Source organism: Cryptomeria japonica, chromosome 6, assembly GCF_030272615.1.
Source record: "Cryptomeria japonica chromosome 6, Sugi_1.0, whole genome shotgun sequence".
NCBI lineage: Eukaryota > Viridiplantae > Streptophyta > Pinopsida > Cupressales > Cupressaceae > Cryptomeria > Cryptomeria japonica.
The window spans coordinates 650,591,231-650,607,601 of NC_081410.1; the positions used below are offsets into that span (position 1 = coordinate 650,591,231).

The window sequence follows — 16,371 nt, forward strand, 5'->3', positions numbered from 1 at the left end:
TGGAGAAGTGAACAATTCTCAGCAGTTTCAATTCAAACATTGATGAAACACCAAGCCTTCTTGCATGAGATTCAGTCCATCTTGGATAAAGACAATTCCGCGCTTCTCCGCTGCCACGACACTATTGTGAAGACTATGGTAGTTGCTAAGAACACTCATGAACCGAATCCCGAGGAACTACAAGCAAGCATCCTGAAGTTTCAAGGATTCATGTCTTCACAAAATTCAACTTAAGTGTTTTTCAGCACTTAGTTGAATCTTCTCTCTTTTTGTAATTTCTTAGTTGTAATTTTGTTTTAACAAGATACATGTAAAAGTAGTTTATGTAAAATGCAAGTTACACATTACTTGTACTTTTGTAATTACGTGTAAGTTAACATCAAGTTGTGTCCGATTAGGACTGTAGTTAGTTAGAGTAACTCTTAGTTAGTTAATGAAGTCTCAGTTATTTATTGAATAAGTCTTGGTGGTTGAGAGAATCTCTCAAGTTAGTTAGGATCCTCCCACCTTTTTCTCAAGGCTCCTATTCTATAAATACTTGAGAGGTCCATTGTAATTTTTATCTTTTTGGAAAGCAAGCAAAAACTCTGCCAAATTTACAGCAAGAAGTCTTTGAGCTTATGAATGTGAATTGAAGGTTTTGGAAGAATAATAAAGAAGGATTACTCAAGTTTTGAGTCTTTGAGCTACATGTTTGAGTTTGAATCTTTTTATTTCTTCTATGCAAAGTGTTTCTAAAGGAGCTTAGTCCAATCTGATTTGAAGTCTTTGAGCTGCCAGTAGAGAAGATTAATTAGAATAGGAAACTCTCTTGAAGGAACAGCAAGTCTTTGAGCTTGCGTCCATTCTTGAGGAAAATTATTGTTTGATAAGAAATAGCAGCAAGTCTTTGAGCTCGCATTATTTCTTGTCTTTATGTTGAAAGAATAGATTATTCCAGTCTTTGAGCTGTTATCTTTTATTCATTGTAAATTTTAGTATAGCAAAGGGTAGATAGGACTTCCAATAGTCAAGTCTTTGAGCTTGATATTGCTGTCCCGTCCCGAAGGAAGTGACGGAAGTCTTTGCGCTTTCAGGAAACTTCATTTCCTTTCTCTCATTTCACTTGAAAGTAATTACTGCTGTTCATATTCAATCGCTATCCTTTTCTGTGAAGAGAAAAGGATATTGTCTTTCTTGAAGAAAGAAGGAAGACTGCTGTCCCATCCTATTTTTATTTCAGTTTTAGTTAGATAGGGGGAGCCTTCCCTTAATTAGGAGAGTTTTTACTCGTGTGCTGTGGTTGAAACCACAATTTTGTATATTTCCCCTAAGTGTACAAAATTTTCAACCAACAGTTTTTTGGCGACTCTGTTGGGGACTCGGACGCATTTGGAAGCCTCACGCTTTCGTTTGAAGATTAGTGTCTTGCTGGTAAAAAAAAGAAAAAAAAAGGAAATAACTTTTGTTGGGTCTCCTGCTGATCGAACGAGATTTGAAGTACTTTGTTATTTCTGTCTTTAAAGATCTCTGATATAAATTTGTTTGGCCCATCCGAGACACCAACATTTTCTTGGGTCTCTACTGGGGACACGGACACATTCGGGAGTGTCACGCTTTCGTTTGAAGACTAGTGTCCTACCGTTTTGAAAGAACATCTTGGAAATTCCTTTATTTCCTTAAGCTGGAAAGTTCGCGTGTTTACGTTCGTCGGAAGAAAGGTGAACATTCAGAAGAAATATCTGTTGCTGAAAGAGCTACATACTTTTTGCTTGCTAGTACATCTTCCCTTTCACGAACCACAAGTTATCCTCCTTCAAGGAAGAAGAAATCCATCCCAAGTGAAAATTCTTCCTTCTTTTTCAAACCACTAATACCTTCATTACCTAATATGGCTAATCCTCCACTTCCTCCTCCTGGTCCATGGGGAGTAGCTTTTGGTCCTTTGGCATTAACCCCGCCTCTTCATCTGCTTCCACAAGGTTCGCGCAAAAATCTTCCCAAATTTTATGGCGATGGAAAGCAACACCCAGATGAACATGTCAAGTCCTTTTATATGGCATGTGGTGTTCTTGGGGTTGAACATCAAGATGTTGCTGTTCGGTTGTTCATAGAGACTCTTCAAGGTATTGCAGCCGACTGGTTTTTCAATCTTACGGCTGGTTCAATTGTTTCCTGGAACTCGTTGAGAGACAAGTTCGAGGAACGTTTTAAGCCTGCAGAAGATGAGCACGCCTTATTGGCCCAGTTGACACAAATGAAGAAGGACACGCATGAAGGCATGCGCGAGTTCATTGCTAAATTTAACAAATTAGCAAATAGAATTCCCATTAATTCTAAGCCTACTCCTGAAAACCTCAAGTGTTTTTTCATCAACACTCAATTGCCCGAGGTCAGTTTCTTCTTAAGACGAGCATCTCCTGCTGATTTAGAAGTTGCTCAATCAATGGCTACTGAAATTGAGGACGATTTGATCTTAGCTGGTAAGATCAAGAAGGATTCTAATCGGTTCAAAGGAGTTTCGCACCAGGATAGTTCATTTTCTGGTTCTACCGATCTGATGGTACAGAAATTGGCAAATGAACTTCTTGCTTTGAAGAAGCAAGTGTCTCAGAATTCCTACCCCGCACCGTACAAGGATATCCCAAGAAGGACATATCCTACTGCTGCTGCCAGTTATGCTGCCAAAAATCAACCCAAGTTGCCTCCCCCTCCGGAGAAACTTGCGCTTGAGCCTCCTTCTTCAAAGGCAGCAATTGGTTATTATGAGACTGATCAAAATGAGTCTTCTTATTCTGATTATCAGTCCGATGAAGTTGCTCTTCCTCAACAAGAAGAAGAAGAAGTGACTGGCGACTCTACTATACGTTACATGCACTATGATGACTCTGAGGTTACCGACAGGACTCATAGCCAAGCATTTGCTGTAATGACAAGATCCCAGACCCGGTTGGCCCAGCAAGAAGAAGCTGCAAAGATCGCAAGTGATTCACAACCACCTGTTGTTATTGCTCAAAGGGGAACACCGTTGCCTTATATTTCAAAAGATGCAGCAAAAAACCAAGTAAGTAACAAAAGTCCTTCTCTTGCTTCATTTGTTGAAGCCAAGCCTAGTATGTCCAACCCCAAAACATTTTCGGACAATGTTAATCCTTTTCCAGCTGGATCATTTCAAGCCTTTGATATTATTGATCATGCTAAGAAGACTAAGATTCAGATGTCCGAAGTTGAGTATTTGCAAGCTAATCCTGATCAATTTGATAGATTAGCTGATTTTGTTAAAAGCAAGGAGACTCGTCCTATACTTGAAAACACTATCCCACAAGAACCCAAGAAGTTGCCTAATCATTTGGTAACCATTCCATCTACCACCCAGGGAAAAATAGAACCTTTTTACATTTCCTTGTTGATCAATGGTTTTCAGTTAAGCAATTGTGTCTTGGATTCTGGTGCTTCTGATAACGTCATGCCCGCAAAGGTTGCTCAAGCTTTGGGGCTGACTTTGACCAAAACTTTTGGTCATTGTTATTCCATGGAGAACAAGCAAGTGCCCCTTATTGGGCAAATCAAGGACGCACAATTTGCATTTGCTGCTTTTCCGGATAATAAGATAAAGATGACTGTCTTGGTGGCTGACGTTCCTGCATCATACGGAATGTTGCTTGGCCGTAATTTTTGTAAAGATGTTGGAGGTGAACTCAACATGGACATGACAGAAGCAAGAATACCTGTCAAAGGTGTTGTGCAGAAGTTAATTCCTAAAAGAGAGACCAAGTACACGGTTGTCAAATCCAATGACCCTCATGCTCAGATTCTTTTTGAATCTTCAGGTTTTGGGAATTACTACCTCCATGTTGATGAAATTTCAGAATTTGCTGAAGATTATCCTTCTAGCAGCTCTGATATTTCATTACTTTTGGCAAATGAAAGTTTTGTTGATACTGATCAGGACCAAACATCAGAAGATGGGTCATCCAGTTCATATGTTATGGTTGAAGAGGTCACATCTTCAGTTGCTGATGAAAGTATTCCGTCACCTCCTCAACAAGAAGAGCTTCATTCTTCGTCTGTTCAAGAGGAAAGTTCATCCTCTCCTATGGAAGAAGATGATAACTTTTCTTTTCACAATGCACTCATCTCGGAGGAAGGCAGCTCTAATCATTCCAATGAAAATAACAGTTCAAATGATGTATGGACTCTTGAATTTGATGGCAGCTGTGCTACGAATGGATCCGGAGCTGGTCTAGTTCTTATATCTCCCAAGGGAGAGATCTTCCCTTACTCTTTCAAATTACAATTTGCTAATACCAACAATACGGCTGAATATGAGTCGCTCTTGTTGGGAATGAGTGTTGCTTTGAAAAGAGGAATCAGAAACCTTCATGCCCAAGGCGATGCAGAATTAATTGTTTGTCAAGTGAGAAACATATATCAAACCAAGAATGACAGGCTCAAGCATTATCGCAATTTGGTGTGGGAGAATATCGAAGAGTTTGATTCTTTCAATATCTCAGTTGTTCCTCGTGAATACAATGATAGAGCTGATTCTCTTGCTGTCTCAGCTACTTCATTAATTCCACATCTTGACTTTGGTCAAGATAAATACATCATTGAGATAATCTACAGACCTAGTGTGCCTGATAATTGGGATCATTGGCAGATCTTCAATGATGATAAGCAGATTAATAATTTCTTGCAAGCTGAGGATGGTTTTAACAACTTGTATTTTGAAGGAAGTAATTCTCCTTCTTCTTCGTCTTCAGATCCGGTGCCTGATACATCATCTGAATCAGATGAAAATATCCTTCAGCTGAAAGGAAATAAAATCCCTAAGGGATTGGTTTCTCTTGAAAAATTTTTCGATCAACATGATCGTTATATCAAGAGACGACAACAAGAGAATACGGATTCTCTTATGGGATATGAGAAATACAATATTGGATCTGACGGAGATCCAAAGTTTGTCAATATTGGCAATAACTGCACTTCAGAAGAGAGGAATCAGTTTATTCAGCTTTTGCGTCAATATCATGATGTTTTGGCGTACTCATATGATGATCTAAAGTCCTTCCAACCCAAGGAAGTGCAGCATGACATTCCTCTCAAGCTTGGTGCGGAGCCTTTTAGACAAAAGCAACGCCAATATAATCCAAAGATTTCAGGTACCATTCTTTCTGAAGTTCAAAAGATGCTTGATGCTCGGATTATCTTTCCCATCCATCATTCAACATGGTTGGCAAACATAGTACCGGTGCGTAAGAAGAATGGAGAAATACGTATCTGTGTGGACTTTAGGAATCTTAATCAGCTATCACTTAAAGACAATTATCCATTGCCAATCATGGATCAAGTCCTTCAAACAGTGACAGGCTCCGAGATGTTATCTATGCTCGATGGATTTTCGGGATACAATCAGATTGAGGTTAATGAACTTGATCAATACAAGACTGCATTCACCACTCCATGGGGTACGTTTGCGTACCGTAGAATGCCTTTTGGTTTGATCAATGCAGGAGCTACTTTCCAGCGAGCTATGGATTTAGCTTTTCGTGGTATTATGGGGAGGTATATTGTGGTATATCTTGATGATCTTACTGTTTTTTCTAAAGATCGTGAGAATCATCTTTTTCATCTGCAAGATGTACTTGAAAGATGTCGCAAGCATGGCATCTCTCTTAATCCCAAGAAGTCAGTTTTTGGGGTGACGGAAGGAAAACTACTTGGTCACATTGTTTCTAAGGAGGGCATAAAGGTTGATCCTGAAAGGGTTAGATCTATTCAGAATCTCCCTTTGCCGTCCAACAAGACTGCTGTTCATTCTTTTTTTGGCAAGGTTAATTTTCTGCGAAGGTTCATCCCTGACTTTGCAGAGAAAACTCGTCATATTGTGGATATGATGAAAGGAAAGTCTTCTTTCCATTGGAATCCTGAAGGAAGAGCGGCATTCAACGAAATCAAAGATGCAATTGCTCATGCGCCTGTGTTGGTTTGTCCCAACTACACTAAGGAGTTCATTATGTATAGCTATGCTTCCGAGCATACTTTGTCGGCCATTTTAATGCAGAAAAATTCAGAAGGAATTGAATCTCTTATCGCTTTCATGAGTTGTCCTTTGAAGTCTCATGAACTCAAGTATTCCTCCATTGAAAAGAATGCTTATGCGGTGGTAAAAGCAGTTAAGAACTTCCGTTTTTACATATTGAATTCTCATACCATTGTGTTAGTTCCTGATACATCAGTCAAATCTATATTAACACAACAAGAATTTGGTACAAAAAGAGGAAATTGGATTGCTAGAATCCAAGAATATGACTTGGAGATCAGGCCTACAAAGCTCGTTCGAGGAAGAGGACTCTGTCAGTTGATGGCGGAAGGTATTCCAGAGGAGCGAGAATTGAATGATTCAGAAGATCTTCCCAAAGTGCTGTTTGTTAGTACTACTGATGAATGGTACTGATGAATGGTACTCTAATATGGCGATTGTCCACAACATTTGACATTCAAGGAAAAGAGAAGTATCAAATTGAAAGCTGCAAACTTCGTATTATGGGATGCTGGTTTGTACAAGAAAGCCATTGACGGTACTTTCCTCCGATGTGTTGACAAAGCGCAACAAACTAAATTGCTGGAATCTTTTCATGACAAGGCTTGTGGAGGACATTTTTCTGCCCCAGTGACCGCTCATAAAATTTTGAGAGCAAAATATTATTGGCCCACACTCTTTCAAGATGCTTTTCGGTGGGTACGTAAATGTGTACATTGTCAGCAGTTTGTAGGAAAACCAAAGCTTGCAGCATTACCATTGAAGCCGGTTATTGTTGAAGAACCTTTCCGGCAATGGGGCATTGATTTCATTGGTGTGATCAATCCCTCCTCAAGTGCAGGTCATTCCTATGTCCTTACAGCTACTGATTATTTCACCAAGTGGGTGGAAGCCATACCAGTAAAGAACGCTACTTCTGAGGTAGTATGTAGATTCCTCAAGGAGAATATTATTTCCAGGTTTGGTGTTCCTTTCAAGATTGTGACTGATAATGCGGCTACTTTCTCTTCCTCAGAAATTTCACAATTTTGCTTTGAGTATAATATTTTGTTAACTCATTCATCTGATTATTATCCTCAAGGTAATGGTCAAGCGGAATCTAGTAACAAGAATTTGATTACTATTATTCGCAAGCTTGTGGAGGAAAATCAAAGATCCTGGCATAAGGCTCTTTTTGATGCTTTATGGGCAGACAGGATTACACCCAAGAGGGCTATTGGTATGTCTCCATTTCAGCTCCTTTATGGGATTAATGCAGAAATACCCATCACTTTGGAACTCCCTGCTCTCCAGTTATCTAAAGCAATTGAAGATCAAACTTATGAGGATGCTTTAGATAAAAGGATCATGTATCTTTCCCAACTGGAAGAACAAAGAACACAAGTGGTAGACTGAATTGCTCAGCATCAGCTACAGGTTAAAATTCTTTTTGACAAGAAAGCAAAACAAAAGGGATTCCAAGTTGGTGATCGTGTTTTGCTTTGGGATAAGCGAAGGGAACCGAAAGGCTTACATGGCAAATTTGATTCTCTTTGGCGAGGACCCTTTACCATTCACCGTATTGCTGGAGAAGATAGTTTTATCTTGTCTTATCATGATGGAACCCCATTTGTGCTGCCATATAACGGTCAGCATTTGAAGCATTACTTTGAATGAAGATTCGAGGTAACTTTTTGTAAATAATGTCTTTCTCTTGTTTGTTTTTCGCCTTTTGTTTGTTTGTTTTTGCTTTGTTTGACTCTGTGACCCAATGGATAAGAGGAAGGCACTTAGAGTTCTGGATTCTTTTCTCTCATAATCTTGAAGGATAAATGAAAGAATTCCCCAGTTAGAGCCTGTTGTTGTCCTCATTTTTGTTTCCAAAAATGAAGGACCACTACGAGGAAATTTTTATGAAAAAATAAAAATTATTACTCTATGGCACGCTTCCCGAGGCAGAATTATGACTAATCCTTGGACTGGCTTAATCCTCAGTCCGTTCTCGAACTACGTTTCGAATTTCGTCTAATTCTGAGTTCGTTTGCTATGCCTTTCCTTCAAATTCGGGTTTTAAAACCCAGACTGCAGGTGGAGAATTTTCTTCAAACTGCAAGTTTTAATGATATTCATTGTTGTGGTCTTTGTAGGGGAATTTTTGATCACTTACATGTGCATTTTTTTATTTCAAATATGTCACTTGTAATTTATTTTAAGTTTCCCATTTAATGTTTTTATCTTTTTATTGTTTTTTGGTCATTTTTAGTTAAAATAGGGGTTTTTTAGCTCAACTGCAAGTAAACATGCAGTTTGTCCAAAAAACCCCTACTTTAATGGGTTTTACATGTAATAGGGATTTTAAATCCCCATTACATGTGTGCAAGTGTTTAATACTTGTTGTAGGGATTTTATTTCCCCCTTACAAGGAATTTTAAACTTGCAGTTTGTCTTTCAAAACCCGATTTTAGCATAAAGTTCATTTTTGACAATTTTTAAACTTGTCATTTGTCCAAAAAAACCCGATTTTGGCTTAATGAGTGAAAAAGTGAAATTTTAAACTTGTTGTTTTATATTTAAAACCCGATTTTGAGCATGAAAAGGAAAAAGGAGAAAATCGAACTTGTCATTTTATGTTTAAAACCCGATTTGCTTCCTTTTGAAGAAAATCGAACTTGTCATTCATTTTTCAAAACCCGAAATGCAAGAATGAAGCGATTTTGGACTTTTTCAAGGCGAAATTCGTGGATGAATCGTTGGATGATGGGGGCGTTTTGAGTTTGCATCCTATCTTCTTGCATTTTTTGACATCTATCATGCCATTTCAAAGACAAATCCGCTGGTTTTTACCCTAAGAAACAGCAATTGCGTTTTTTTTTTAAACGTGCCTCATGAATGCCACGATTTGAGCGGTTAAATCTTCAATGTTGCCCACACTCCTAAATCGTTTTGGCCTTTCTTCCTAAGGCGTGGAGGGTAAGAAAGGTTTCGCACCATTTAATGGTGCATTGAATGTGCAATATGCGATAAATGCCACGTTTTAACAAAAACGTGACTCTCTCTTGGCTGTGTGTTTAATCCTTTGGCATTAATATCTCTTCAAACACCTTTGGTGTTATTATTCCAGCAAATACCTTGATCGTTTTGCTTCAACAAACCCGGAAGGAACACTTTCATTGGCATTTTACTCTTGCAAGTTTAAGATTGCTGCCATTTTTGGGGGCATTTTCACAAAAACGTGATAAGGGTTTAATAGTTCAGTTTTTCTTCTTCATCTCAAGAAGTATTGCATTGTTGGAGAAGCATTTTGATTTTCCAATCAAGGTATGTTCTTCCTTTCTTCTCTTCTTTTTATTATTTTCATGTCTTCTTCATTTTTCGTTTCTTGTTACGTTCTTCGCATGTGTTGTTCTTCCCTTAAAATTGGTTTTCATGAAACAAATCTTCCCTCTAAAATGCAATTGTTAAATTGCACTATTCTTCTCAAAATTCCATCTTAACTTGTATTCGAGATTTTTAATCTCGATTGCAAGTTCGCTGGAAATTCTTGTTCTTCCCTTACGGTTGAGAAAATTAATCATTTTTGGTTAAATTTCCAAGCTTGAAAAATGTGAAATACCTCTCTCTTGCAAATTCGGATTTTGAAAACCGGATTACATGTTGAAAAGATCTTCCCATTTTCATGAAAATGACTATCCCGGATATTCCCATTTCTATCCATCCACGTTCCCCATATCCGCACTTTTCATTTCCATCATTTCCCGCAAGTCAAAACCCCATTTTCCATCCGTTTCTCCATTTTCGAATTTACAAGTATACTTGTATTCGGGTTTTAAAATCCCGATTGCATGTATGTACTTTCCAACTTGTATACTTACGAAAATTCCCCCAAGATCCGAAATTGGTCAAAGTCAAGATTTTCCCATTTCTACATGTCTTCCCTCTTCTTCTCACAAAACCGTGAAATTCAGAGATCAAAGTTTTACCCATTTGAAAAAAGAAAAAATGATATTTGCAGCTGATTATGATGTGGCCTTAACCCTTTTAAGTCTTCATCACAGCATTCCAGGTTCGCAATCAATGTCAGATTTGCCGGCATCGCCAACTCCAAAGAAAATGAAATACAAATATGACAAATACCAGAATGAGATTGCACCTTCCCAGGTATCTTCTCCATTGGATCGTATCAGGGATACAGAAATAGGGCACGTTGATATGGCGGAATTCATTCACAGGGTAGAAGATCCACAGGATAACAACTTGCAGCGGCTGTTGGACAGCCATATCCATCATGCGTCTTCTTTTCCAGTGGCTGCCCTAGAACCTGAATTTATTCTTGCATGCGCCCATCATTTTGACAAAGAGTCAAGAGTCATAAAAAATGATGATGGTGAAGCCATAATTCGTCTTGATGCGGATACGATCGAGAAGGTCTTCAAAATACCTCCTGCACCTGTTTATATGGAAATCACCAAAGAAAGTGCAGCAGAGTATTATGTGAAAAGAGAAAAAGATTGCAAGCGCCACATCAATAAGTGGATTCATGAGCCACGTCCTTCCTTCTCAAGATGGGCAAAGTTGTACCGTTGTGATTTCAAGTGGGAGATAGGAGACACCATCACTCTTCTCAGCAGAATGATAGGCCTTGAGCACTCTAATGTCTTTGAGCCATGGATGTGTCAATTCATCATGTTCATACGGCAGTCGCATCACATTTCATGGGGTGAAATCATCAGCGATGCTTTGTGCGAACAACTTGCAGCAGTTCCTACCACTATGACCTTCTTTATGAATTCTTATTTGGTATATTTAGCAGCATCACTTAGACACTTTCCAGGTCTTTCTACCAAGGGTGATCGCTCGCTCATACCAGTTTGGGAATATTATGACCAGCTGCCCTTGAAACCTAGCAGACTACATTTCAGAAGAGTCCAAGACGCATTCTTTGGATATTTTATGTGTCAGTTTGACATGGATCTCCGAAATAAACGAGTGTCAGATGAAGCATGGGTCAAGGTATCTGAGTATGGCTGCTTATTCCTGCAATTTCCCACCTTCACCTACATGAGGATTGGGTGCTATGATGGACAACCATACATGCTTCCAAGATACCCGACCGATAGGATAATTCTTATGGAGTTGGGAAGACAGATTATGGCTGTTCATACTCTTCAGTCTGCTAGACACAAGGTCGGAATGGGAATCTCCAGCACAAATCCATTGAAAATTGGTCGATACTCCCTTGTCACATCTGTGAAGGCTAAGGCCATGGAGGTTGAATTGCAGGAAATCAAGCTTAAGAGGTTCAAACCTAGGGCTGATTTTGATTATAGAGGTATGAAGGAAAAGATCAAGAAATCCTTTGTACATGTTCATCGCATTGAAGACATCTGGGCAGATCTCCGCACAGAAGCTGAAGTCCTGAAGATGGATTACTGCAGGCTCACTGTTGAGCAAATTGTTGACTTGAACTTGGCAGATATCCCACAAGGGATGATTGATGACGGGCGTATACTTGATCCTGAATACATTTCACGGAGGGTTGAGGAAGCTCCACTTCCTTTGATTCAATGGTCACATAAAGAGTGCGTCTCCATTCTTGACAGATTTCAGCCCATCTTGGCCAACACTAACGCATGGTTGAAAAGCAATGCTGTTAGACTTATCAAAATCAAGGTTGGGAAGGAAGATGATTCTACAGGGCCTCTTGGACGGAAGTCTGAGATCCAGATTGATAATAAGGAGGGTGCTTCAGCTTCAAGCACAAGGATCAAATTATGAGTTAGTCGTGCAGTAGTGCTTCCACCTGAAGAAACAACTACTCGTGGGAAGGAGAAATCGCGGTTCCATGTTCAGGTGGTTGATCTGGATAATCCAAAAGAGGGGCAGCAATCTGATGATGCGCCTAGGTCTCCAGTTCTAGACACGCCTCACGAGGTCATTCCTCCAGTTTCCATTGAGACGCCTCTTTCTCCTCCTGATTTGCTCATTGATGAGTCTCCTCAGAATGCAGTTCCAATTTCAGCATACGAGCCTTCTCCTGATCAACAGCGAGAAAGTATGTTGAAAGTTCCTGAAGATATTCCCATTTGCATCCAGTTATCAGAAATTGACACTTCCACTTCTGGTTTTGAAGAATTCATGAGGCAATCTTCATGTCCGTTGGTAACTGAGCAAAACATAGTTGCTATTCAAACAGATATTCCTCCCAGGGTGACCACAGTGATTCAAACAGAAACTGCTTCTCCTTTGCCTACAGCTGCTACAGGAAGTGAGTTGATGACTTTGCCTCCATGGCTTAGTCCTTTCACCCCAAAAAGAAAGAAGCAAGAGATCTCACCTGATGCCTTCGACTACCAGCAACTCAAACAGTCCAGATCCAAAGTTGCTAAGAAGGCGAAGACTATTTCCAGGGTAACTGTTGATAGCAACAAGATGAAGGTAGCTGAAATTGTGGAACCTATTGCGGATAAACCACTTGAGGAAATGTCAGCTGCTGATTATAGGGTTACAAAGGTAGAATTGGGCAAGCAAACACATGAGGTTATTAAACATGATGCCCAGTTTTCTGTTGCTTCACTAGTGCAAAGATGTGACGATCTTCTTGCTAAGAAAAACAAGCTAGAAGAAGAAAATCGACAGCTCATGACAGCCATCCATAAAATCACAAAACCTGCTGCCGAAGGGAGTAACTCTATTGGTTCTTCTGGTTCCCAAGAATCGATTCGTGGAGTGGAAAGAGCTGCTCAGAAAGTACAAGCACTGGATTCCTGGGTTGATCAGCTTCATGATCAATGCGTGCAAGTTATAAAAGACATTTTTCAAATAATGTCTAAGCTGGAAACCATTGAGGAGAAATTGGATCAGACTTCTAACACTTTCAAAAAGAATCTGGAAAGTGTTGAGAAAAGTCTGGCAATCTGGCGTACCATGCCCCAACAACAGCTCAATATCCTGCAGGATCACGCCATCATTTCTTCCAGGGTCATGTACTTGGAATTCGAGGAACTCATGGAAAATAAAACTCTTGTTCTTAAATCCCTCATCGAAGAGATCAGCGATGCAAGGAAATTCCGGGATGAAATTTATCAAGGTATTGTTTCACATTGTGAAAGGGTCTCTTGCAACATAGTAAGTCAGGATGGAGAGCTAATTCCAGAAGAAGAGGTTCTTGCATATTTACAGATGAGGATTCACAGTGAATGGAGAAGTGAACAATTCTCAGCAGTTTCAATTCAAACATTGATGAAACACCAAGCCTTCTTGCATGAGATTCAGTCCATCTTGGATAAAGACAATTCCGCGCTTCTCCGCTGCCACGACACTATTGTGAAGACTATGGTAGTTGCTAAGAACACTCATGAACCGAATCCCGAGGAACTACAAGCAAGCATCCTGAAGTTTCAAGGATTCATGTCTTCACAAAATTCAACTTAAGTGTTTTTCAGCACTTAGTTGAATCTTCTCTCTTTTTGTAATTTCTTAGTTGTAATTTTGTTTTAACAAGATACATGTAAAAGTAGTTTATGTAAAATGCAAGTTACACATTACTTGTACTTTTGTAATTACGTGTAAGTTAACATCAAGTTGTGTCCGATTAGGACTGTAGTTAGTTAGAGTAACTCTTAGTTAGTTAATGAAGTCTCAGTTATTTATTGAATAAGTCTTGGTGGTTGAGAGAATCTCTCAAGTTAGTTAGGATCCTCCCACCTTTTTCTCAAGGCTCCTATTCTATAAATACTTGAGAGGTCCATTGTAATTTTTATCTTTTTGGAAAGCAAGCAAAAACTCTGCCAAATTTACAGCAAGAAGTCTTTGAGCTTATGAATGTGAATTGAAGGTTTTGGAAGAATAATAAAGAAGGATTACTCAAGTTTTGAGTCTTTGAGCTACATGTTTGAGTTTGAATCTTTTTATTTCTTCTATGCAAAGTGTTTCTAAAGGAGCTTAGTCCAATCTGATTTGAAGTCTTTGAGCTGCCAGTAGAGAAGATTAATTAGAATAGGAAACTCTCTTGAAGGAACAGCAAGTCTTTGAGCTTGCGTCCATTCTTGAGGAAAATTATTGTTTGATAAGAAATAGCAGCAAGTCTTTGAGCTCGCATTATTTCTTGTCTTTATGTTGAAAGAATAGATTATTCCAGTCTTTGAGCTGTTATCTTTTATTCATTGTAAATTTTAGTATAGCAAAGGGTAGATAGGACTTCCAATAGTCAAGTCTTTGAGCTTGATATTGCTGTCCCGTCCCGAAGGAAGTGACGGAAGTCTTTGCGCTTTCAGGAAACTTCATTTCCTTTCTCTCATTTCACTTGAAAGTAATTACTGCTGTTCATATTCAATCGCTATCCTTTTCTGTGAAGAGAAAAGGATATTGTCTTTCTTGAAGAAAGAAGGAAGACTGCTGTCCCATCCTATTTTTATTTCAGTTTTAGTTAGATAGGGGGAGCCTTCCCTTAATTAGGAGAGTTTTTACTCGTGTGCTGTGGTTGAAACCACAATTTTGTATATTTCCCATAAGTGTACAAAATTTTCAACCAACACGGTTAAGGAATTTAATCATTTTTGGTTAAAATTCCAAGTTTGAAAAATGTGAAATACCCCTCCCTCGCAAATTCGGGTTTTAAAAACTGGATTACATGTTGAAAAGTTCTTCCCATTTTCATGAAAATGACTTTCCCGGATATACCCATTTCTATCCATTTATGTTCCCCATATCCGTACTTTCCATTTCCATCATTTCCCGCAAGTCAAAATCTCATTTTTCGTCCATTTCTCCATTTTCGAATTTACAAGTGTACTTGTATTCGGGTTTTAATACCCCGATTGCATGTATGTCCTTTCCAACTTGTATACTTGCGAAAATTTTCCCAAGATCCGAAATTGGTCAAAGTCAAGATTTTCCCATTTCTACATATCTCTCCTCTTCCTCTCACAAAACCGTGAAATTCAGAGATCAAAGTTTTACCCATTTGAAGAAGGAAAAATGATATTTGCAGTTGACTATGATGTTGCCTTAACTCTTTTAAGTCTTCATCACAGCATTCCAGGTTCACAATCAATGTCAGATTTGCCGGCATCTCCAACTCCAAAGAAAATGAAATACAAATATGACAAATACTAGAATGAGGTTGAACCTTCCCAGGTTTCTTCTCCTTTGGATCGCATCAGGGACACGGAAATACGGCACGTTGATATGGCAGAATTCATCAACAGGGTAGAAGATCCACAGGATAACAACTTGCAGCGGCTGTTGGACAGCCATATCCATCATGCATCTTCTTTCCCAGTGGCTGCCCTAGAACCTGAGTTCGTTCTTGCATGCGCCCATCATTTTGACAAAGAGTCAAGAGTCATAAAAAATGATGATGGTGAAGCTATAATTCGTCTTGATGCGGATACAATCGAGAAGGTCTTCAAAATACCTCCTGCCCCTGTTTATATGGAAATCACCAAAGAAAGTGCAGCAGAGTATTATGTGAAAAGGGAAAAAGATTGCAAGCGACACATCAATAGGTGGATCCAAGAGCCACGTCCTTCCTTCTCAAGATGGGCAAAGTTGTACCGTTGTGATTTCAAGTGGGAGATAGGAGAAACCATCACTCTTCTCAGCAGGATGATGGGCCTTGAACACTCTAATGTCTTTGAGCCATGGATGTATCAATTCATTATGTTCATACGGCAGTCGCATCACATTTCATGGGGTGAAATCATTAGCGATGCTTTGTGCGAACAACTTGCAGCAGTTCCTACCACTATGACCTTCTTCATGAATTCTTATTTGGTATATTTAGCAGCGTCACTTAGACACTTTCCAAGTCTTTCTACCAAGGGTGATCGCTCGCTTATACCAGTTTGGGAATATTATGACCAGTTGCCATTGAAACCTAGCAGACTGCATTTCAGAAGAGTCCAAGATGCATTCTTCGGATATTTCATGTGTCAGTTTGACGTGGATCTCAGAAACAAAAGAGTATCAGATGAGGCATGGGTCAAGGTGTCTGAGTATGGGTGTTTGTTCCTGCAATTTCCCACCTTCACCTATATGAGGATTGGATGCTATGATGGTCAGCCATACATGCTTCCAAGATACCCAACCGATAAGATAATTCTTATGGAGTTGGGAAGACAGATCATGGCTGTTCATACTTTTCAATCTGCTAGACACAAGGTTGGAATGGGGATCTCTAGCACAAACCCATTGAAAATTGGTCGATACTCCCTTGTCACATCTGTGAAGGCTAAGGCCATGGAGGCTGAATTGCAGGAAATCAAGCTTAAGAGGTTCAAACCTAGAGTTGATTTTGATTATAGAGGTATGAAGGAGAAGATCAAGAAATCCTTTGTGCATGTTCATCGCATTGAAGACATCTGGGTAGA

The 16,371-nt window shown here is 39.3% G+C and overlaps 1 protein-coding gene across 2 annotated transcripts in view; it reads left to right on the forward strand.

Annotated features, from left to right (window-relative positions):
- LOC131033167 (indole-3-acetaldehyde oxidase) overlaps positions 1-16,371 on the forward strand; it is a 269,541-nt gene that overhangs the window by 104,680 nt on the left and 148,490 nt on the right. The window lies entirely within an intron of this gene.